This window comes from Mus caroli, unplaced genomic scaffold, assembly GCF_978045245.1.
Source record: "Mus caroli unplaced genomic scaffold, Mus_caroli_1 scaffold_7, whole genome shotgun sequence".
NCBI lineage: Eukaryota > Metazoa > Chordata > Mammalia > Rodentia > Muridae > Mus > Mus caroli.
In genome coordinates this window covers 84579986-84605044 of record NW_028227262.1, presented here as the reverse complement: position 1 = coordinate 84605044, position 25059 = coordinate 84579986, and the positions used below count along the sequence as shown (strand labels likewise).

Here is a 25059-nt window from a genome sequence, read left to right as displayed (position 1 = left end):
TGTACCAGTTTGCAATCCCACCAGCAATCGCCACTTTGCTGAAGTTGTTTATCAGTTAGAGAAGTTCTCTGGTAGAATTTTTGGGGTTGCTTATGTATAGTATCATATTATCTGCAAATAGTGATGCCTTTATTTCTTCTTTACCAATTCATATCCCCTTGATCTCTTTTTGATGTATTATTGTTCTAGCTAACACTTTGAGTATTATATTGAATAGATATGGGGAGAGTGGCCATCCTTGTCTTGTCTGCGATTTCAGTAGGATTGCTTCAAGTATGTCTCCATTTGATTTGATATTGGCTGTTAGTTTGCAGTAAATTGCTTTTATTATGTCTATGTATGGGCCTTGAATTCCTTATCTCCCCAAAACTTTTAACATGAAGTGGTGCTGTATTTTATCAAATGCTTTTTCTTCATCTAAGGAGATGATCATGTGATTTTTTCTTTGAGTTTTACATAGTGGATTATGCTAATGAATTCTTGTATATTAAACCAACCCTGCATCTCTGGAGATCTCCTTTCTCTTTATACGGGAATGCTTTCTTCTAATATGGTTTTTGTTTATTCCTCTAGAATGGGAGTTGAGATATTCCATGCCATCTTCTGTAACTGACTCACTGTTCTGCCGCTGTGTTCTAGCATCCTTGATAATGATTAGAAACTAAGCTTTAATACCAGAAAAAGAAATAAAATCAATTAACCTCTTTCCTCATGTGGTCTTATTTGCCATTAGTGGTGGTGGTGGGAAAATGGCCACTACAGTCCTTTTTGTTGTTTTATGACTTTTTTTAAACTGCTGGAATATGTTGTTAGTTAATTTACTTTAAATAATATAAGGATTTACAAGGAAACAATAGATATAACATTGATTGGAACAAGAACTAGATGTTCAAAATTTGTGTATCTAATATGTTACAAAATGCATATTAGGGCATTTAATATAATTATGTACTACCTTAAGTAGCAAATTATTTTTCCTGCATCAGCTTGTCATTTAAAATCCACCATGCATCTGTTATTTGTCAGCTTTTATTTCAATACTTAAGACAGGTTGTCAGGCTGCACGTCTGCTTTGCTGCTGCTCAGGAGAGGAAGAACACAGTCCGTAATAGGGGTCCCAGACTGTGTTTTCCTTGATGAGAAATAGTGGAGTCTGGTCCAGATATTGGGGTTCTCAGTCTTATGTATACCCAGATGCTACAGGGGCACCACTGGGAGTTGAGAATGGGGTCTGTGGGTCCGAGATTCCTTTATGTGCCCGGCAGGGTGGGAATGGCTGAGCCCAGGGACTGGGATGGAATCTGCTTTGATTCCGAGTTAGTGCTGAGAATATGGAGATGCTGGAGGAGAGAAAACCTTCTCCAAGAGATTTAGGAGAGGCACTTTAGGATGAAGGTCTCCCTCAATGGTGATCCTTGATGAAGGAGACAGTCCTTGCTTGTCCAAACTGCTATATTTGATGGTGGATGTAAATGCATGCATTTTACTCAGGGTGAAGCAGAGATTAAATACTTTTTGCAAGAAGGAATGTCCAGGAACTGCTAAACACTCAGGGCTAAAAACTCTAGACACCACATTAGCATGGAGAACTCCAGGTTTTTAACGTCATGTGACCGATTGTCATGTTCCTTTCAGTGGAGTGTCATGGTTATGTATTTGGTTACTTGTCCAGATCAAGTAGAGTTTGGCAGAGACCTGGCCCATACCTACTGTTTTCATTTCTGAGATTTCCCAGTTTGGGCTGGCTTAACCTTAGCAGTTCTTCTGCCTGGTGCCATGGTCCACTTGCCCCACAGCAGGTAAACTGCACTGCCAATTTGGGTCATTGTAATTCTAACAGATGTCTTGTAGACCAAGAAAACATTCATTTTAAGTGATTACATTTTAGCCTGTGCTTTCACTGTGCCTTGGGGAGGCAATTGTGTGTCTCATCAGCTCTTCAGATTCAGATTCTACTCAGAGTACCAGATATGACTAAGACGTGACCATTTCAGAGTCAAAGCCTGGAAATGGTTGGTGACCATCTGCGAGTACACAGTAATAGCAAGGATATACCACACAGTGTCCTCATTTCAAAATTTTTAGCATCCCATGCTCTCATTCAGTTATGGAGAATTAATTGGTCAGACTCAATAAGTAGTACAGAAAGGAACTGTACTTATCCTGAATTATTGGGTGCAAATGTCAATGGATCAATACTTATTTCATTAATATTGTGTAACAGTGGCTTCAGTTTGACCATCTAATATCTTATTTAAAGTAAGTGTGTGTTTCTGTGTGTGTGTGTGTGTGTGTGTGTGTGTGTGTGCATGTATGTATGTACAACAGCATTGTGTGAAATCATGGGAGTCTATTTGTTTTCTGATCATCAGGCTTGGCAGCAGGTCCCTTACCACTGAGTCATGTCACCAACCCTGCCACTTGACATCCTGTTTTGACCAGGATTAAGTGGGAACATTTCACAAAGCTCTCTTCGAGTTCACCGCTGTCCCTGTACCGTCTTAACAATCTCCTAACCATAAACTACTTGCTTCAATCTGTTTCATTAATAAATTTCTAAATAAAAGCATATTGTGAATATTTGTGACAAGGATTAATGACTATGGAAAGTGAAGACTGTGTAGGGGAGTTAGCCTTCACCCCAAATATGCAAATCACATGCTTAGTTTCATTTTTCAATTCTTTCACAGGTTTTTTTTTTTCTCATTAGTTAAAATGAGTGAATTTTACTGGCTGAAACTGAAGAGCAGATGTGTTTTTATCTAAACATGCTCAGATAGTCTCCTCTAAACTGAGAAATGCATCATTTGTAGCATATTTTAAAGTAGATACATAATATATGTCCTAAGCCAAGCCTACCTCTAAGAAGAGCCTGAAAAGAAACATTTATTCTAGCTAAAATTCTCATAGGTAATCATAGCTCCAACATGAAACCACAAAATATCTAGTTGCTAATTTACTTTTCACTCTATCTTCAAACCTGACAAAGTTTTAAGCAATAGATTCTATACAAGGAACATGTAATCATATAGAAAACTAGAGTCTACACATGTATGTGCTCACACAGAGCATATACACATACTACACACATCCCCTATACCCCACACATACTACATAAACCGCATAATCACTTATACTATATACATCCATACCACGCACACAAAACATAATCATATACGCCACAAACTCATACCATATCCTAGCACATATACCAACATAGTATCCAAACCACAAATGTAAACCAATTATACATATATCACATACATACCACACACACACCACATGCATACACCACACACGATATCATACCATACACACATTGCACATAGTGTACTATACATACCACTCAGTACAGATACCACATACATACAAGCTTCCCACATAAACACACACATACATATCCTACATGCACACACCACACAAACACACTACATGAACTATATCCACAGATCCCATTCAGTGTCCTATATATTATTTCTACTTTTTGAACACTTTTCATTTTTTCCATGATATCTTGATAGTTTTCTTATCTCTTAAATCATCCCTCATGACTCTTTTATCATTTTTGTTCTAGTTAAATCCTTATTATCACCAATTGTTGAAATACAATTGCCTAATGGGCCAAGATAGGTTTTTTGGTCAGTGGTAATGATTGCCTTTATTTTAAATGAACCTTTCAAAAGATGCTCATATATTGAACACCTTAGAATGTTGATACGATGTGTCTCTAGCATGCAAGATATTGTGAGGGGATTTTCAGCACTGTAAAGGTACAATCTGCCTCAGAAGCTAGGGGCAGGTGGGTTACTGTCCATTATACAAAGTGTGAATCCCTTCAGCGGAGTTTCTTTCCCACAGTGAAGCACGAACCTGTGCAGGCTATCTTGTCTTGCTCTAGCATTGTTTGGTCACGGGGTCTCAGGGAAACAAAGCGAATGCAGACACTCAGTCATCAGAGAAACAGAGCCACTTATCTTTGATCCACCTGTCTCATGACTTCTGCTCACAATCTAAAACTGGAAACGTAATTTCCTAGTTAGGTTATGATGTGAGACGCTTCCATTTTTCCCTAGCATTTTTTGTCCATCTTTTGTTAGCATTTGTTGTATTTTCATCAAAAGCCTCGGCTGTATTTCTCTTGACCCCTCCCCCTCTGCTCATACCCACATAAGACGTTGGTACATCTCAGAATGCACATGGAGTAATCATTTAGTTTGTGCTCTTCTAAGACTCTAGGAAGTCTAGGAAGTTGGGAGAGAACTCCACACACCACAAAAATTCCACTCCTATTCCTTGTTCTATGTCAGAAGTAAATTGGTAAAACCCTTATGAAAGAGATAGCAGTCTGAGCAGGAGTGTAAGCCGGCTGCAGCCCTCTAGCCTAGATGTTTACAGTGGGGAAAGATGGAGACATAAAGGCACACAGTTGGTCAGCTTCAGTCTGTGACTGATGAATTACTTCCCTTATGCCCACAGGAAAAGATCCTCCAGTGCCACTGTGCCTGGTCTTCTTCAGCCCATGCTTTATGTAGGGGTTGTTGTAGACAAGATGTTGTTATGCTAGCAAGGCCTCCAGCTACAGTTACAGCAATCTCACAGTCTCAGCCTCCAGAGGGTGGAGCTTCTGGGCCTGTGCCACCACACTCAGACTTGCCACACCAATATTCTAGACGTTTCTGGAATCTATTTTTGTTTATTTTTACGGGGTCAATTTTAAAGGACATCACAACACTTGCTCTTCTCTCATATTTAAAAGCCAAGTATAGTGGTTTCATGAAAAGATTGCAGATATATCATACCACAATGATAATTCTTTGTATTTTGATATGAAAAACATTAATCTGAAGTTAAACAAATAATGGTGAAAATCCTTTAACTTTATTGAAACAATGCAGCTTTCAAACAAAGAAAGAAGGATAGAATTAAAACAGTAATATTTCCAAATAGGACTTGGAGACAAAGGTTCAAAGTCATCTTGTAGGCTTCTTCAGCTACATGAGACCATGTCTAGAACACAGAAAAGCTTTTAACATAATTAGTTACACTAGTTCGTGAAGGTTACTATAACAAAACTGCCCAGGCTTTGTAAATGAACAAACAGATCTGACACTTGAAGGACAACAGCCAAACCACCAGGCAATTTCGCTAAGGACCTCCCCTTGGGTACCCTTTCTCTATACCCCCATGTTACCTTTCTTTGCCACAGTGGTAACTATGTATGTCATAATCTCCTCTTTCAATAAGTATGCTTACTGATTGCATTTTTAACAACGCACATGAATTAACTGAGCAAGAGGTATCTCCTTAAATACCTTACTATCAAATACAGAACATTTTGAGGTTAGTGGGGTTAGGGCTTCAACACATGATTTGGGGAATGTTATTTATCCCAATAAAGGAATGAATGATAACCAATGGGTGATTCCATTGCTAAAAGAGCAACAGGGTAGACATTATATACTTTCTACTTAAAATGGTGCAGTTAGTATATATTATAGTATTTTTATTGTAGAGGTATAGTATATATTTAATATATTTAGTGCTTAAACAGAAGTAAAAGCATAAAGACACAAACATTTTATTGATAAATATTATGCAGATAAAATCAGTTATCTGGACCTACCAATTTTTCAGATAACATAATGAAAATAGTAGTGTTGGGAGATGAGGAATTCAGTCATCAGGATCTAAGCCTTGGGAAACTGCACAAAATATTGCCAAATTTTGTTTTATACATAAACTGAAGGAGAAAAACCAACCAAACAAACACAAACATACAAAACCCCCCAAATGAATAAAGAAGACTTACATAAAATGAGTAAGATCCTTTATTTCTGTTAAAAATTGATCTTAGTGTGAGTTTAGAAAAATATGCATACTGACTATCTGAAGCTATTAAAACTAAAAATGTAAAGTATGTCCCAATTATAATTTTAAAGACCTTTTCATTTTTAGAGATATGTACCAGAATAGTTAGAGATAAAATTATATGCCAGGAATTTGCTTTGACACATGTGTGACATAGGTCTTGGCAAGAAGAGGTGGGCAGACACATTAACAAGGTGAAAAATGGTTCATTATCACTTAAGCAGGGTGATAAATATTTGCTTTAACAATTCATTCTCTCTCTATAGATTTGAATTTTCCATAAAACAAGTTGAAGAGCTTTATGTTGGCATTTAAATTTTGTACATGCTCGCTCAGTGTTAGTTGGTACATCTGTTCTGTTGTTTGCCTGTGGTAATGATGAGTTTTGATGAGTCAATTCGACTGCCTCTAGAGTTTTCTTCCTAAGGTTAATTGCATGCACTTGAGGGCTGGCTGAGGTTGGGAGAGCAAGCTCTGGTTGACGGACATGTTTCTGCTTGAGAAACTCACAGCCTATTTGATTATTAAGCTTTGATGCTGTCTTCATTAACACAATATTCTAGTCACCTGTGGTAACCTGTCCAGATGTCTCTGTGATACTGTTCAGCTTGATAAATTTAGACTTCACACGATACTACTTGTCATGCTTTACCCTTCTGTCCCAAGGATATTTCAAAATATGTCCAATCCAGCTGTTAATTTGACTGCATAAAATATTGAAAGAATGCTTTTGAGGATTGCAGTGATGTTTGAAGTGTTTCGAGACTCCTTTCCCTGTGGATTGGAAAACAGCTTTGACAGAATGGAAATGAGTCTCAAAATTCACAAAATTTACCTCCCACAGCAACCTTGTACTTTAAGAAGCATTCTGGGAAAAAAATGCATTAGCTTTCCATGGCTGTGATAAAATAGCTGATATAATCAACAGGAGGAAATGTGCATTTTGGCTTGCCCTTCAAGGAGTGTGGGACTATAGCCAGTTGGCCCAGTGTCTCTGGGTTTCTAGGAAGACAGAATATTATGATGGGGGTGTGTACTAGAGAGGTGTTCCTTCCTCATGGTTGCTTGGAAGCTCAGAGTGGTGAAAAGTTCTGGGTGCTGATCTTCCCAGAAATTTCTCAATGATCGAACAACCTTTACCTCTTTAAGGTCAGCTAAATCCCAAATAAAGTCACTGGCTCTGACCAAGCCTTTATCACTTGTTCCTTTTGAGTGCATTAAGATGTCATCCATATATATATATACATATATATATATATATATATATATATATATATATATGTGTGTGTGTGTGTGTGTGTGTGTGTGTATACAATTTTTCCATGAAATGTTAAAAATTTCAGGAATGTTACAAAGTGTGTTTGACAGTTATAGATCATCAAGCTTTTAGATTAATCATAAATGAAATAATGAAGGCAATTCCCCAGCATAGCTCTAGGTGTGAAATGATGGACCATCTGTATGACAGAAGTGATAACAATGAATAATAGTCACATTTACGTAAGCCTTTATATTTTTTTACATTCATATCTTGGATACAATCATAAGCTAATTTCTGTGGATCTTTGTCTTTTGAAAATACTTGAATATGTTTCATATTTTAACCAAAGACATAATCCTTAAAATTGAATTTTGATTTCTACAAACTATTAAGAGTCTTCCACAAAGACGAAACCAGCTGACAGTGGAGTTTCTATTTATAGCCACTAAGTTTCATAACACTTTTCTGTTTTACATTTCTACCTTGCATTGTTCAACTAGTGTCTCTAAGTCATAGGTTTTTATATTGTGTGTCCAAAACATACAACATTTAAGAACATATTAGTCTCTTAGATTATATAGAAAAGAGTGCTGATTGATTTATTAAGCACTTCCAACAACCCCAGCTTTAGTAACTGTCCACACATTCACCTCTCTATTTTCTTTGATTCTACATACATATGGCATCCCTCACAGTTGAAATGCGATAACAAGATCCCTTCTGCACTGTAAAAATGACCTATGTTTTATGAAAGTTTGAAAGCCTGCTACCTCCTGATACCCCAAATTTTAGGTAAAATTTTTAAAAAAAGAAAGAAAAACGTGCTGATAGTTTTGCCAATGGCCTCTTGGGATGATAAATCTACCCCTCACATCCTGTTTTGAGAATTCCATTCTTTTCCTCCACTTAGGAAATTATCTTGTCTTACTTATAAAACAAGAGGTTTGAAAATGGGCTTCTGTGCTCAGAAGAATCAACAAAATTAAAGATACAATTGTGGTGATGATTGAATCTGTGACACAGGAAAAGAAAAAGGCTTTCAATTAATGTATACATCATATATTTTTATATCGTATGTACAAAATATAAAAGAGTATGGGTTATAACAAATAAACTGGTGTGCTTTATAACAAATAAACTGGTGTGCTTTATGAAATACCCAAGAGTTTCAATCCATCAAGCAGAACACTAGATAGCCCATCACAACATAGGTCTCTTGGAATTCACTGGTTTTTTGAATTTAAGCTTTTGCATATTTCTTAGGACCATTATACCTAATAAACAAATAACAAAATATAAACAATTTGCATGTCATCAGATTTTTTTAAACCATAAGAAATATCTGAGAGAAATGATTTTAAAGGTTCAAAAGTTCCTTTGGGCTCCTGGTTTCTGAGGTTTTTGTCAGAGGTTGTTTGACACTATAGTTTTGGGGTCATTGTTGAGGCAGGACATGGATGTAGAAGAGTGTATGGGAGCAGAAGACTTCATCTCATGGTGATCAAGCTGAGAAACAGGATGGTCTAGAGCCAGTATACATCCTTCAAGAGCTTGCACATGGCCCACCTTTTCCTCTTACCTCAACTTCCATAGATCCACACTTTACAATAGACTGTTCAAAGGCTGAAGAGTCAGTGGCTTGAACCTTTGATGAGGTCAGAGTCCTCAGCACTTGATTCGTTTTGGAAAACTTCTTGATGTCCCGAGAGGTGTGCTTTATGAAATACCCAAGAGTTTCAATCCATCAAGCAGAACATTAGATAGCCCATCACAACATAGGTCTCTTGGAATTCACTGGTTTTTGGAATTTAAGCTTTTGCATATTTCTTAGGACCATTATACCTTCAACTATCCCCTCTGTGTAACCCTTAACTCTTTATGAGCTTTACAATATCTGTGTTAATTCAAATGCTGGTATCCCCAAGGCCTCTTTATACTCTGCTCGGTGTCCTCTTTTATTTATTATTGTTTTCCTTCTATTCCTGTTGACTCAGTCATTACCATCATTCCATCTTCAAATTTGAGTTTTCCTTCTGAATTCAGATGCTCATTTCTAAGCCTTTCTGGTAAAACTGTCATTGCAGTTGTATAGCTAGACTTTGCTACTTTGTGGGTTCTTTTTCCCACCCTTCATCTTCCTCCACTTAGTTTTACCTCCTATAACTAGATAGGGGAGAAACAAGGATTGAGGAAGAGAGAGAGAGATGGAGTCAAAGACAGAGACAGATAGATCCCTGAATCTAATTTCTTTCCTTCTTGGTTTTTCTTGAGCACCACTACTAACAAACCACAACAAATCCTCCTAAATGACTAACGACCACCAACCCAACCTGCAGGGACTGTGTGTGTGTGTGTGTGTCTCTGTGTGTGTGTGTGTGTGTGTGTGAGTGTGTGTGTGTGTATGTGTGTATACATGCATACATGTATACGTGTATACATGTATGTATGTATATATGTATATGTATATCCTCCGGCACAACCATGTTTCTGCTAGAGCACAAAGCAAATCATAGTCAGCTGCTGCAGTCAGTAGGAAGCAGCCCCATATCACCACTCCTGGTGTTAAAATGAAGACATATTCTGAAATTTCTGTACGTTTTTTTTTTTAAAGAAACCAAAATTTCAGAATTCTTTCTACACAGTTGTACTTCTTAGAAGAAAGGATTTCATTTTGTCTACAAGTTTTCTGTCTCTGTGGATATCTGTGCTTTGTTTGCACATATTTCTTGATTTTCTCCATAGTTTCTTTTAGTACTGTGAGCAAGTATACTAAATGACAGATGTATCATAATTATCAAGACACCCATTCTTGAATTTTATGTTGCTGTCTAGATGAGCTGTGTGTTCTTGTTGATTTGTTTTTTTTTTATTTAAAATGTTTTAATGCATTTTGACCATATTCTCCACCCCTCTCAATTTCTCCCAGATCCTCCCTACAACCCTCCCTACCATACATGATGTTTGTGTTTTGTCCATGTATGTACCCCAAACTTAAACAAAACAAAAACTAATATTCAGTTTGTAATCCCACCAGCAATGGAGGAGTGTTCCTCTTTCTTCATATCCTTTCCCACAAGTGTTGTCACCTGAGGTTTTGATCTTAGCCTTTCTGATTGGTGTAAGGTAGAATCTCAGGGTTGTTTTGATTTGCATTTCTCTGACCACTAAGGACTTTGAACATTTCTTAGGTGCTTCCCAGCCATTCGAGATTCCTCAGTTGTGAATTCTCAGTTTAGTTCTATACCCTATCTTTTGATTGGGTTGTTTGTGGTTTTGGTGATTAACTTCTTGAGTTCTTTATATATTTTGGATATTAGCCCTCTATTGGATGTGAGTTAGTGAAGATTTTTCCCCCAATCTATAGGTTGCCAATTTATCTTATTGATTATGTCCTTTCCACTCTGGAAATCAATCTGGAGGTTCCTCAGAAAATTTGAAATAGATCTACCTGAAGACCCAGCTATACCACTCTTGGGAATATACCCAAAAGATGTCCCATATGCTACAGGGGCACTTTTTCCACTATGTTCATAGCTGTCTTATGTGTGATAGCCAGAAGTTGGGAAGAACCTAGATGTTCCACGACAGAAGAATGGATACAGAAAATGTAGTTCATTTACATAGTGGAATACTACTCAGCTATTAAGAATGAGAATATCCTGAGTTTTGCAGGTAAATGGATGGAACTAGAAAATATTATCCTGAGTGAGGTAACTCAGACCCAAAAGGACATGCATGGTATATACTCACTAGTAAGTGGAAATTAGCAATAATAATAATAATAATAATAGTAAATAGTATAAAATACCCAAGATACATTCCACAGAACTCAAAATGGTCAACAAGCTGAAGTGCCCAAGTGAGGATGCCTCAGTCTCACTTGGGAGAGAGAAGAAAGAAATCACAAGTGGGGAGGGAGGGTGGGACATGGGAGGGAAATTGGACAGGAGGGGCATAGTGAGGAAGAGAGGGAAATCTGATCTGGTATTGGGTGAGGGAAAAGGACTGAAGTCCTGGGGGGCAGCAGAAAGAATGGAAACAGGCAACCTAGGGAGATAGGAAGTTGGGGGAACCCTCCAGAATGCACCAGAGACCTGGGAAGTCAGAGACTCTCAGGACTCAAAGGGAGGGACCTTAGATGAAATGCCAGACAGTAGAGAGAGGAACTTATTGAGCCTACCTCCAGCAGGAAGGCAGGACATCAAGTGAAGGATGGGGCCACTATCCCACAGTCACATCTCTGACCCATAATTATACCTGTCTGAAAGAATTACAGGGATAGAAATGGAGAGGATCCTGAGGAAAAGAAGGTCCAGCAAGAGGCCCAAAGTGGGATTCAGCTCAAGGGGAAGGAAGTACCAAGGCCTGGCACTATTACTGAGGCTATGGAGTGCTCACAAAAGGGACATATCATAACTGCCTTCTGAAAGACCCATCAAGCAGCTGAGTCAGATGCAGATATTTACACCCAACCAATGGATAGAAGCAGTTGACTCCTGCTATTGAATTAGAAGAAGCTGAGGAAAAGGGCAATCCTGTAAGAGGACCAGCAGTCTCAATTAACCTGGACCCCTGGGATCTCTTAAACATTGTACCACCAAACAGATAGCATACACCAGCTGATATGAGGCCCCCAACACACATACAGTAGAGGATTTCTGGGTCTGTTTTCATTCAGAGATGATGTACCTAACCCTCAAGAGACTGGAGGCCCCAGGGAGTTTAGAGATCAGGCGGGGTGAGGGTATTGGAACATCCATGTGGAGACAGTTGGGTGGGGAGGAGGTATGGGATATGGAAAAGTTGGAGGGTGGTGGTGGTGGTGGAAATAAAATAAGGAGTGTAAAAAGTAAACTAATTTTAAAAAACTAATATTCAAAGCAAACAAAAACCAATAAGACAAAAAAATCAACACAAAACAAAAAGCACACACAGAAAACATGGAATCCAATTTTGTTCTGTTGGAGTCCGTCAAAAGACCCTCACTCACAAAGGCCACAGAGATCACCATTACTGCAAGTCGCATGAGGATTTTTATTGATCCAACACATTAGGGACCCCCCTCAGCAAGCAGGCGAGAGGAGAAACCCCGAGCAAAGAAAGAATACACCTTTTTTTGCTCTTGCTTTTCAAAAATCAATTTTATAACGTGAAAAAAGTATAAGCAAATTAAACATAGAAAATAGAAATCTTGTCTGTAGTAAATTTTTGCAAGGAGAAATTTACATTATACAAATTTCAAACCTACAACAGTGAAAGTTAGAAAGTCTAGGAGTGATGGTCACCAAGGTCACATTGGCAACATGTGAGAGTTTTCAGTGTGAAGACACTTTCAAAGTAAGCCATTTGTGACTGTTCAAAAGTTGATTGTAGTCACTGCTTGTGAGCAGCCATAGTGATCTTTTTTTTCCTTTTATTTTATTAGATATTTTCAAATATTTCAAATGCGATCCCAAAAGTTTCCTACACCCTCCCTCCACCCTGCTCCCCTACCCACCCACTCCCACTTCTTGACTCTGGCATTCTCCTGTACTGGGGCATATAAAGTTTGCAATACCAAGGGGCCTCTCTTCCAAGTGGATGCTCACAGCCATCTATAAAATGGATCACAGGGCCCTCAATGGATAAGCTAGAGAAAGCACCCAAGGAGCTGAAGGGCTCTGTAACCCTATAGTTGAAACAACAATATGAACTAACCAGTATCCCCAGAGCTCATGTCTCTAGCTGCATGTGTAGAACACACTGTTTATACCTTATAAGGGGCAGATTTAGGCAACAGGGCTAGATGGCTTATTCTCATTGGTGTAGCAAGTAATCTTTTCAGACATTGGTTGGTTTGTATAGGGTAACTAAGTAACCCTTTGGCCTAGTCTCTCACTCTGCCTGCCCTTTTGATGGATTATCAGCAAAGCAGCAGTACATTTTGAACTTATGAGTCAGCTATTAACATCATGGCTATTAATGTCACAGGAAATTCTAGCAAGGTCAGGGCGGTTTGTGTTTTTTCTCAGAATTCAGTGTGGGGCAGGGTAGGGGAATTTCTCTGGGAACTGCTAATCTTGTCATGGTTATTTTTCTGAGTACATTTTGTTTTGGCAGCTGTAGACTTAGTCATTTTGACTGCTATGTTTCTGAAAGTCCCTTCAGAGGGGAAGGGACTAGGTGGTCTTGAACTTATTTTGGATTCTACAGTTCAACAACTACTCCTGAGCATGAGGCTTGACCTGGAGTATGTGGTTGATATTCCTAGTAATACTCTATTTGAGACAATTCACTTCCTCTTTACCAGCAGGTATCAACTGCAAATAGCTTTTTGTTTGGGGGTAGGACTTTGTGTTCCCCTCCCTTTTCACTGCTAGCACTGGAACTGATTTGGCTTTTGCACAGGGTCATTGTCTCTGTAAGTCCATATATGTATCAGTCCTGTTGTGTCTGGAAAACACTGTTTCCTTAGAGTCATCTACCACCTATGGCCCTTACGATCTTTCCACATTCTCTTCTGCTTAGACCCTTGAGCCTTGTGAGAAAAGGTTTGATAAATACCTCCCATTTAGGACTGAATGCCCTAAAATTGCTGACTCTGCATATTGTCTATTTGGGGTCTCTATATTGGTTTCCATCTACTGCAAGAGTAAGTATCTTTTATATGGGTCAAACAAGACATGAATATATGGGCTTAGTGATATGTCATTATAGTAGAAGATTTTCTCCTAGGGCCCATGATCTATCTAGTCTCAGGTTCATGACCCTTCATCAGTGTGCATTATAGATTCCATCTTGTGGCATGGGCCTTAAATCCAATAAAAAAATGCCAGTATTACACCAAGATGTCTTGCAGGCAGGTCACTATTATAGGTCACAGTTGTGTAGCTCAGTGACATTGGTGATTATTCTTTCCCTTTAGAAGCATACAGAGTACTGTCAAGGACCCTGGATGCTAGCCATTAAAGGAGAGGCTTCGACTGGAGCACAGATCAACTTGTCCATGTTCTATGACATAAGTACATGCTTTCTTCAGCAACAGGGCCTGGACATAATGTTATAGAGAGCACCCAATAGACTTGACAGCAGCCTATGATATTTGTGGGTACCTCTAGGACCACTACTGTTTGTTTTTTTAATGCTTTTTAATTTTTTGAGGAAAAGATACATGAGTACAATAATACAGTATTTTCTTTTTACTTGAGGTTTGCTAGGTTTCTTTTTTTTTTCTTTTTCCATTCCTCCCCCACCCCTACCCCCAATGATTGTAGAATGCCTCTGTACCAAGACTCAAACTGAGATACAAAATTAAGTTCTTAGTTTTTTCTGAACCTTTATTTCCTAGGGATTTCAGAGTGGTCATGACTTTCTAATTTATATTGTGTATATGGTTGCTTTGATATGTCCTACTCTTTAATGTGTGGTTCTAGATGGATAAATGAGAATAGTAGAGGCAGATTGTGCTAGTGGCTGAGGTTCTAGATGTGAAGACAGACTACCGATAGCTACTGTGTCAAGGCCGAGGTAGACTAGATGCACATGTGGCTACATGCTGTTGTTCTTGAGTTGAGGGATGGACAGCTTCAAATAGTGTAGTGTCCACTACACTGTTCATTGCTGAATCTATAACACATTGTTGTGATCAGTTAGTCTGGGCCTCCCTTTCAACATTTGTCTTGCTCCTTCTCTTGATTTTCTAGAGATGTGCATTTTTCTAGCTATTCCTTGACAATGAATGCATAAGGAAAATATGTAAAACATATGGTTTAAAAAAAGACAAGAAAACAAATCCACAAAGACATGGTAATTATGTATATGCTAGCATTTTACACTATACTTAATGTGGAATTCTTTACTTATGCAAGTCTCAATTGTTTAAATGTTTGTAATCCTCTGCAGTGAAATTAAAATTGTCTTCAAAGACATTAAGGATATTCACAGGCATAGCCAGCTCTTTGATGATTCACAGAGAATCCCAACTTCTTCCTTTGTATATTGAATCTGAGCAGATGTGTGAGCAAGAGCAGCCTCATAGAGAAACCCTGGGTGACTTAGATGCACGATACTATGCATGTGGTAAACTGATTATAATGTTGATTACACAGTCTACAATGAGTGTGACAAGGAAGCCTGAACAATAAGCCCGTTGTTCCTCACAAAAATGGCTTTGGTTAGGCATTTAATCATATTAAACAATTGCTAGACAGCTTTCAAGTGATCAGTTGCTTCATCTCTCACCTTAGGGTAACGACACCATGCTAAAAAATTCCTCTAAAGTTAGGAGTGTTATCTTTTTCTTCTTTCTTCTTTTTTTCTTTTTTTTTGAAAAAAATAAAGTCAATTAATTCATTTGTCAACTATCAACTACTTATAAACTGTATGCTAAATAGCATTCTAGGTACCCGATGCACATCTACAAAGAAAATTAAGTTGAGGGCTTTGCAAATGTTTCTAGAAGTATCTTTTTAATTGATACAATGGTCTTTACTAATGAGAGCATTTATAGTCCTCATGTTTTTAGGTGTATTAATTTGGTTTGCTGGTGCTGAGGACATGGCTCAGGGGTTAAGAGTACTTGACTACTCTTCCCGAGGTCCTGAGTTCAATTCCCAGCAGACTTCCCACATCGTGGCTGATCTGATGTACTCTCCTGGTGTGCATAAAGACAGAGCATGCATATATATATAATAGATGAATAAATTTTTTAAAAGAAAAAACGCTAAGAATTTGGTTTTCTGATAATATAAGAAACTTCCTGGGATCATGGAATAGCTCAGTAGGAAAAGTCACTTGATGCTTGGCAAGAAAGCCTGATTTTGAACCCTACGCCCCACATGGCAAAAAGAAAGGTATTCTCCCACAAACTTTCCTCTGATCTCCATATATGCAGTGGGGCAAGTACATACACACACATAAATACATTAGACCCGTTCTCAATCTGTGGGTCATAAACCTTTGTGCAGTTATCTATCTCCACAAATTACATTACAATTCATAGCAGTAGCAAAATTAGTTATGAAGCAGTACCAAATAATTTTATGGTTGGTGTGTCACTACAACATAAGCGACTGTATTAAAGGGTTACAGCATTAGGCAGATTGTGAACCACTAGGCTGGACAAATGAAATATAGTAAAAAAAAAGAAAAGAAATCATCCACAAAATTCACAAAATTAATTCTTCACTAATAAGCTTTGTGAAAGACAAATACAGAATTCATTTTATGAACAACACATTACATCTTAGTAGAAAAAACTACGATTCAAAAACACTCATTTTTCAGGAAAAAGAAAACTAACCGTGAAAATCCAGTTCAGTGTTCATGTATTTCTCGCCAGTCATTACAAGCCAATCTTCCCACACTGACATGGTCACAGAACCCATTCACAAACTAGGATGTCTTCTTTATGTGTGCTAGACCTCCATGTATGTAGGTCTTCAGTTCCATTTAGCAGAAGATGAGTGTGAATCGTTGGAACACAAAGGAGTTTTTAGCAGAGGCAATTGTGCTTCCTCAAGACCTGACATGGGAACATAAATTTTCAAAAGCCTGTCAGATCTTTCTATATGCACTTTGTTTTACTTCCATCTGAAAAGGCATTGTACTGACTAAGTTCAGAATGCCTGAACAGTTTCTAAATCTAACCCCGCTGTGTTCAAATTCTTGCCCTATCACTAGCTAGCTAAACAACCTGAAACAGGTCAATTAATCTTTCTTTTCTTTTTCTTTCTTTCTTTCTTTCTTTCTTTCTTTCTTTCTTTCTTTCTTTCTTTCTTTCTTTCTTTCTTTCTGTCTCTCTCTCTCTCTTTCTCTTTCTCTCTCTCTTTTCTTTCTTTCTTTCTTTCTTTCTCTCTTTCTTTCTCTCTCTCTTTCTTTCTTTCTTTCTTTTTTGCGGTTGCCTTTGTAGCTTTTTTAAATTTTTATTTTAGTTTTTTATTAGGTATTTTCTTTATTTACATTTCAAATGCTATCCCAAAAGTTCCCTGTACCTGCCCCACACCCTGCTCCCCTACCCACCCACTCCCACTTCTTGGCCCTGGCATTCCCCTCTACTGGGGCATATAAAGTTTGCAAGACCAAGAGGTCTCTCTTCCCAATGACGGCCAACTAGGCCATCTTCTGCTATATATGCAGCTAGAGACACGAGCTCTGGGGGTACTGTTTAGATCATATTGTTGTTCCAACTATAGGGTTGCAGACCCCTTCAGCTCCTTGGGTACTTTCTCTAGCTCCTCCATTGGGGGCCCTGTGTTTCATCCAATAGATGACTGTGAGCATCCACTTCTGTGTTTGCTAGGCCCCAGCATAGTCTCACAAGAGACAGCTATATCAGTGTCCTTTCAGCAAAATCTTGCTGGCATATGCAATAGTGTCTGGGTTTGGTGGCTGATTATGGGATGGATCCCCAGGCTGGGTAGTCTCTGGATGGTCCATCCTTTCATCTTAGCTCCAAACTTTGTCTCTGTAACTCCTTCCATAGGTATTTTGTTCCCTATTCTAAGGAGGAATCAAGTATCCACATGTTGGTCTTCCTTCTTCTTGATTTTCTTGTGTTTTGAAAATTGTATTCAATTAAACTTTCTAATCCTCCATTTCTACATCTGTTAAAATTGGAAAATCTTAGTGCTTTCCTGACACATTTGGAACAAAAACATAAGTTAAATTACATACAGAGCTTGGTACCATTTCTGCCTCACAAGAAGTCTTCAGTAAACACAAACATTACTAAATGAATAATGTCAAGGACTGAAGTGACCTAGTGGGAGTTGAGCTGCCAGGTGGCTTCAATACAAGATGAAACAAAAAGAAAATACAACAAGCTTTATAGGAGTGTAATCACTAAATGCTAAGATATTATAGAAAAACAATATTCTGTCAAGATGGGAATGCAATGCTAATCACATTTGATTTGAGCGAGATAAACCATCCTGAAAAATAAAGAGAGCTGTAGAGGTGCAGTATAGAGGAAGACCCAGCCTCACATTGGGACTTTTGGGGGATTTGTTGAACATAGTTTTAGTCAGAGACACAGGAAGATGAATAACAATAAGGAAACCATGTGTTTTTAACTCATGCCTTCATCTATTGGCACTATCTGGTCCCTATACTACCTACTACACTGTGACAAGCCAAGTACACCCAGGGGCAAGGTAGGCAACAACCTGGTCTATCACAGATTTCAAATCCACACCCAATTCCAATTAAGAAATTTAAATAGCTTAGTTAAGATGGTGTTGCCTGCCAGCTCTTTCAAATGACACCTATAGAGCAGAGACCTTAGAATAAAGGTGTGAAATAGTTGATGGGCTTCATACCTCGAGTGCTCCAGCATGTTTTTGAATAATCTTGCCTATGAGTGAAATGATCATGCAAAGCTTACTACACAAGGCTGAGGACTAACCTTGGCACCATGAGATTCGGATGTATCAGTTGATTCTTTTCTGTTTTGTTTTGTTTTTTTTTTTTTTCAGTCATTTTCCTGCTAGAAACTTAAACATAGAGGCCACTCCCAGAAAGACTCAAAGCTCAAAGAAAGACTATGGCAATGGCCCATATATAGGAGCATACCCACAGGAGCTCATAACTATGCCCCAGGGAGCAAGTCTTACAAATTGAAACTACTTTACTGGTGGAAAATATCATAAAGAGAATTAATATTAGAACGATTAGCAGGCCACCACACTCCTGTGCATATCTAAACAGAAAACATTGCCATGCCGCTTTATAAAGGGTGTTTCTGACTCAATATGACACATGTATTTTTCTCTATATTTCTAGATCATTACAGAGTCAACATTTGCCAAATGAATTCTGCATGCTTCTAAATGACTGCCTTTAAAGATAGCATGGCGGTATCTTTTGCAGTTTCCATTATAGCCTGAAGGCTGAGGAAGCAAGTAGCTGAAGCCCAATGAGCAGCATAAGTTCTCAGCAGAGGGTGTGTCAAGTCCTCCCCGGTGCTTTGATAATATAGCCAGAATTCCTTTGTTCCATGTGAGTACAGCTCATAAACACTGGTCATTCCATTCATATTCAATTATAGTTCTTTTGACTCCCCTTATTAAAGTCTACAAACTATTAAGCATAAAATTAAAGTTGAACAGTTCAGTTCTTTTTGACATCCAACACTGTTTGAAAAACAGTGATGTGAAACTCCCAAGTCAAGAGTCATCCTTTGCAGCCTGCGGCCAATGAAAAGTGAAAGCATTGCTGGGTGTGGGGAGAGAAGAGTAAATATATAAAGTTGATCGTTAGCATGCATAATGTTAAGAGCTACTGTGCTCATGCAAATGCATCAGCCAGTTTGTTGAACACAAGCTATTCCATTGATTTAACTGAGGCTACATGGTTATTATTGCCAAAGCTCCAGTGAAGGAAATAATTAGAGCACTAAGCATTTTAAAGGTTCTGAAATGACTTCAGGCAATAAGAGAAAACACAGGAAATCTATATACTACAGTAGTAAAGATGTAGAATTTCTGGTCTTTACCTTGAACAATGAGTGTGTGTGTGTGTGTGTGTGTGTGTGTGTCTGTGAATGAATATACACATGTGTGCATGCACATGTAGAGGACAAAGTTGGAGTTTAAGTGTTTATTTACATATTTTCTTTTTTTAAATAATGTCTCTCTCTGGATGTCTATGTTTTAGCTAAACTAGTTAACCAGCAAGTCCCTAAGATCTCGTACTAGAAGTGTGTACATCACCTGTGCCTAGCTTTAAGTTCCTGGGGAATTAGAACCCCAATTCCCATGCTTGTGCATGAAGCACTTTACTCACGGAGGCATCTCCCCAGTCCCCGTATAGTAAATCCTTTTCATTATTAACAGGGAGACTTTCTGCAATTTATATGCTAGAGGAGTAACTTTCACTTATTTTTGTTTGGAGAGCATTTGACTGAATAGAGAGCTTGTATTCATTGGTAAGACTGGATAGACGCTCAGAGTTAAGAATGAATTTCAATTCACAGAACCTACTCCAAATTAGCTTGCAACCACCTGTAACTCCAGCTCCAGGGCATCCAGTTTCCTCTTCTGGAGGTTATCTTTAGAGAGGGAGAGACTGTGTGTATTTCCACTACATGCCTCCAGTTTCTTTGAAAACAAAACAAAACAAAACAAAAATAAAAAAATAAAAAACAGAAACAAAAGCAAAACCACAACCAGACAAAAAACAGTCTTCCCAACACTGCCAGAGATGTCAAGTTAAGGAGAATTTCAAACAATGAAAGCAGAGGAGCTGGAGAAGCTCTAGGTTTGATTCTGGGCGAAATCCCTTCAGGATTCCTCAAACCTTTTGCTGCTCAGAGCTGTTCTGCTTCAAGGGATATTATTTCTTGTAGACAGTGATTTAGTTTGAACACATGTGAATGTCACTTAGTTTGTCTTGCCTTTTATCAGAAGAACTTGTTATCATCAAGCAGAATAATTGGAAGTGTACCTTAGGGAGATGAGTGTGCAAGAACAGAAACTAAGAGATCTTAATACCTGAGCTATCCATCTAAAGGATGTGCATGTGTGGCCTTGTACTGCGTGCTGCTATTGTTCATTTCACCGGCTATCTTACACTGTTTCAGACATATCATTATCACATACAGGAAATCAAATGAGTTTGGCATTTATTTTAACTAAAGTGATCTCTCCAAACAGGAAATTCCAATATTTTGAGCACTTTATGTTTATTTCATTATTCTCCTCTACTACTTATTTCCTGCCATCTTTTTTCTCTTTCCATAAATTATTTTTTTATTCACTGTACATCCCAATTACAACCACTCCCTCCTCTCCTCCCAGTTCTGCCCTTACAAATCCCTTATCCCATTACCCTCTCTTCTCAGAGAAGTGGAAGACACTTTGGGAACTACCCCACCCTGGGACATCTAATCCCAGCAGGGCAAAGTGCATCCTCTCCTATTGAGCTCCAAAGGGCAGTTCAGGTAGGGAAAGGAAATCCAATGGCAGGCAACAGAGTCAGAGACAGGCCCTGCTCCAATTGTTAGCAGACCCATATGAAAACTAAGCTGCACATTGCCTACAAATGTAGAGGGGTGGCCTAGGTCCAGCCTCTGTATGCTCTTTGGTTGGTAGCCCAGGATCTTGTGAGGCCCCATGAGTCCAGGTTGACTCTGTAGGTCCTCTATAGGCCCTTGACTCCTCTGGCTTTCTCAATTCCATCTCCCACTCTTCTACAAGACTCCCTGAGATCTGCCTGATGTTTGGCTGTGGGCGTCTACATCTGTTTCCATTAGCTGTTGGATGAAGCCTCTTGGGAGACAGTTATGCTAGGGTCCTGTCTGCAAACAAAGCAGAGTATCAGTAATAGTATTGGGAGTGTCTCTCTCCCATGGGTGGATCTCAATTTGGGCCAGTCAATGGTTAGCCATCTTGACTGCTTATACAGATAAACAATATAAGATATATAGAGAGAACACCTGTCTGTTCTCAGATCCTTTTTCTAAAAAGGAGACAAAATGGTCTCTTCCTTCAAGGTTGTGATAATTAAATGAGTTAATATATGTCAAACCATTATGTAATTTAAACATTGTATAGTATGTAAATGTTACAATTATGGATATACAATTATGATGACAATTTTGCCTTGTAAGTCCTATGTTGAGAAAACCAGGGAGGTTCACAGTTCTGAACCTCAATTTCCTTAACATAGAAACATGAATATATTTTCTACCACCTCAAATATATCATGGATCTATGAACAGGTTTCATAACACATGAGACAAAATTCATTTATAATCCAGAAAATGGAACTTAAATACAATTAGTTGTAACCCCAGTTTTCATCTCTTAGTAGATATATGTCCTTATGTAAGACCTTATGTGTGATGTCTGAGAAATAATGGTAACAGGGCCATCTCATAACAGTCATTGTGACACTTCAACGTCCTGCATAAAGGTTTCAGCTCTGTGACTGACACTCAGAAATTATTTATGAATGCTTTCAAGATGTGGTCTATATAGAAATACCTACTACTCTGGCTTCATACACTCATAAGAATGCTTATGTACTCTCTTATATACTCATATCGAAGAGCAACACAAATCTCAAAGTACAATCTATGGTTATTAAGAGACATGAACAACATAGCAAGTCTAATTATCAAGCACATAAGATGGCACAAATAAAATAACTTCACAGAAAACTGAAAATCATTGAGAAAGCCAAGTTGTGTTACAACCTGTATGCATGTAATTTTGTATGTTTTGTGACAGTATTACACACATGAAAATTAGAGGACAAAATGAGAAGAAACGTCATATAGCATACATAAATAATGTTCAAACTATTGCCAAAGTAGGATGACAAATATTTACTCATTTCTTTTTTTTCACATTTTTATTCATTTTTATTTTATTAATTATTATATTTATTTACATCTGAAATGTTCCCCCCTGAACTCCCCTTGCATAGTTCTTCACCCCATCCCCCATCTCCTTCACCTCTTAGAGGGTGCCCCTGAAAGACCCCCAAAGGGAGACCCTCACTCAAGTCTCGGGAAGGTGGCACACCCAGTGAGACGCTGAGACCGAACTTGCTGTAACCACAGGAGGCTTTAATGGCACACAAACAACGAAGGAGCAAAGGAGCGCTCAAACCAGCATGCTGGGGTCGAGACTCATGTACTGCGCAGCGGGCAGAGGAGTTCGACCCCGGCCCAAACTTCTTACAGGCTTATAAAGGCAAAAATCACAAACCAAAAGGGAGGAGTAAGAAGAATTGACGTGGTTGTACATGATTGGCTCATTTAAATGTTAGCGGGGTTACAAGTTAACAGGGTAGTAAGTGCCAGCTAAGGCGTAGGGAGGCACAAGGGCCTGGGACTTATCGAGGTCAGCAGGACACCTGGTTGATGTATGATTTATGGTGGGCCAGAGAGAGGCACTGCCCGGGAGGCGCCATCCTGCCAGATGGCCATTTAGTCAGCCTTGATAGCCCTGGCCAGTTTCTGCATTCTTTTCTTTATCTTTTATGGCCGGACGTTCCCAGCTATAGGGTGGGTGTGGCTGTGCCTGGACCCGCCTGGGTCTGTTCTTCACAACATTTAGCCCTGAATTTTTTTAACTTAGATACCACATTGCTATAAGACCCAAAATTATAAATTTTTGCTCTTCACCCCTCCCTCAGCATCCCCATCACTAGAGCATAAAGTTTCTATAGGGCCAGGCGTGGTGGCGCACCCCTTTAATCCCAGCACTCGGGAGGCAGAGGCAGGAGGATTTCTGAGTTCGAGGCCAGCCTGGTCTACAAAGTGAGTGCCAGGACAGCCAGGGCTACACAGAGAAACCCTGTCTCGAAAAACCACAAAAAAAAAAAAAAAGTTTCTATAGGATTAGGTGCATCTACTCACAGTGACACCAGACAAGGGAATCCTCTGCTATATGTGCCCTGCCCGGGGACCTTTGACCAGCTCTTATATGCTCTTTAGTTGTTGGCTCAGTGTCTGGGAGCTCCCATGGGTCCACTATTGGTCTTCATGTGAGGTTGCCATCCCTTTCAGCCCCTTCATTTCTCCCCCTAACTCTTCCTTAGGGGTCATAGACCTCAGTCTAATGGTTGACTGTGTCTGCATCTGTCTCAATCACCTACTGGTAGAGGCTCTCAGAGGACAGCCATGCTAGGATCCTGTCTGCAAGCACAACATGACATCCGTAACAGTGTAAAGATTGGTGCCTGTCATGGGATGAGTCCCAACTTGGGCTGGTCACTGGTCGGCCATTCTTTCAGCCTTTGCTTCATTATTATCCCTGCATTTCATTAATACAGGAACAACTTTGGGTCAAATATTTTAATGGTGGGTTGGAAGTATCTCACTGTAGTACCTAGTATTGAGAATGACATTAATTCTTGAAATCCACATTGTCCAACATTTATGATTATTTACCCATTTCTACCTGCTCTACTTTTTTGTTGATATTTCCAGTTTAAATGTAAGAGAACACATTAGAATTTATATAATAGTTACTGTATTTAGTTGTATTTGAAGGAGGCAAAGATTCAGAGAAACTCAGAACTTGAGGGTTCGTGATCTTTCTATACCATGTTGTATATTGGTCCAACCTCACTACTAACATAACAGCACTTGCCCAGAGACAGCCAAGGTCAATTGGTGCGATAGATATCAGGTCTATGGGCAAACTAACAACAGTTTGATCAAACTCTAAAGACACCTCTGGAGGCAAAAAGAAATGTGTCTTTGCTGAAGCAGCAGGTCCATATCTTTATTAATAAGTCTTCCAATGCCATTGTTAAGCTGGCATCCAGTGACCAGCATATAGGGATCTAGGACTTGACTAATGTCAGCATTGCCATTGCCATTTCCCCACCAATGTTTAGTCTAGAAAAATAAAATCTTGAAGTAATTAGAAAGTGCTTGTCAAACAATGCAATTGAGGATAGATTCTGGGTGACCTCAGAAAAGAACAAAAGCTCAAAGGAATTTCCATAAGGTTGTAAATTTGGCAAGAGGGCTACACAATCTCTGATAATTAGACTTTTCAACACATTTGGATTTGCTAATTGGATCTAAGTTCTAATTAGACTTTTATGTAACTAAGAATGACATATCATGGTATGAATTTAATGTGCTCTTACAGTTGAAACCAACAATTATCAAGCTTTTCCAAATTATCTTAATAAGGAAAAACCTGGCTTTGTTGATCATATTGTGACATCTCTGTCTCTCGCAATAAATTGAGCACATTTCAGTTCTCTTAATTAAACACCTTTTGGGAGCTTAAAGAGATGCTTAAGCTTTTATAAGAAGCACCCAAGTTGTTTGTTTGTGAGGGAGATTTGCCAGTATGTTGATGACTCTGGAAGCTACAGACAAAACTCAGTACAAAGAAATAAATCATTATTGGAGAAATGGCACAAGTAACCAGATGTCCCTGTAAGCACTCAATTAATCAAATTGTTTCTAAATACAACTGAAG

At 38.7% G+C, this 25059-nt stretch overlaps 1 protein-coding gene across 5 annotated transcripts in view; it reads left to right on the top strand.

The window, feature by feature from the left end:
* Grid2 (glutamate ionotropic receptor delta type subunit 2) overlaps window positions 1–25059 on the top strand; it is a 1534794-nt gene that overhangs the window by 1051946 nt on the left and 457789 nt on the right. The gene's annotated exons all lie outside the window — the stretch shown is intronic.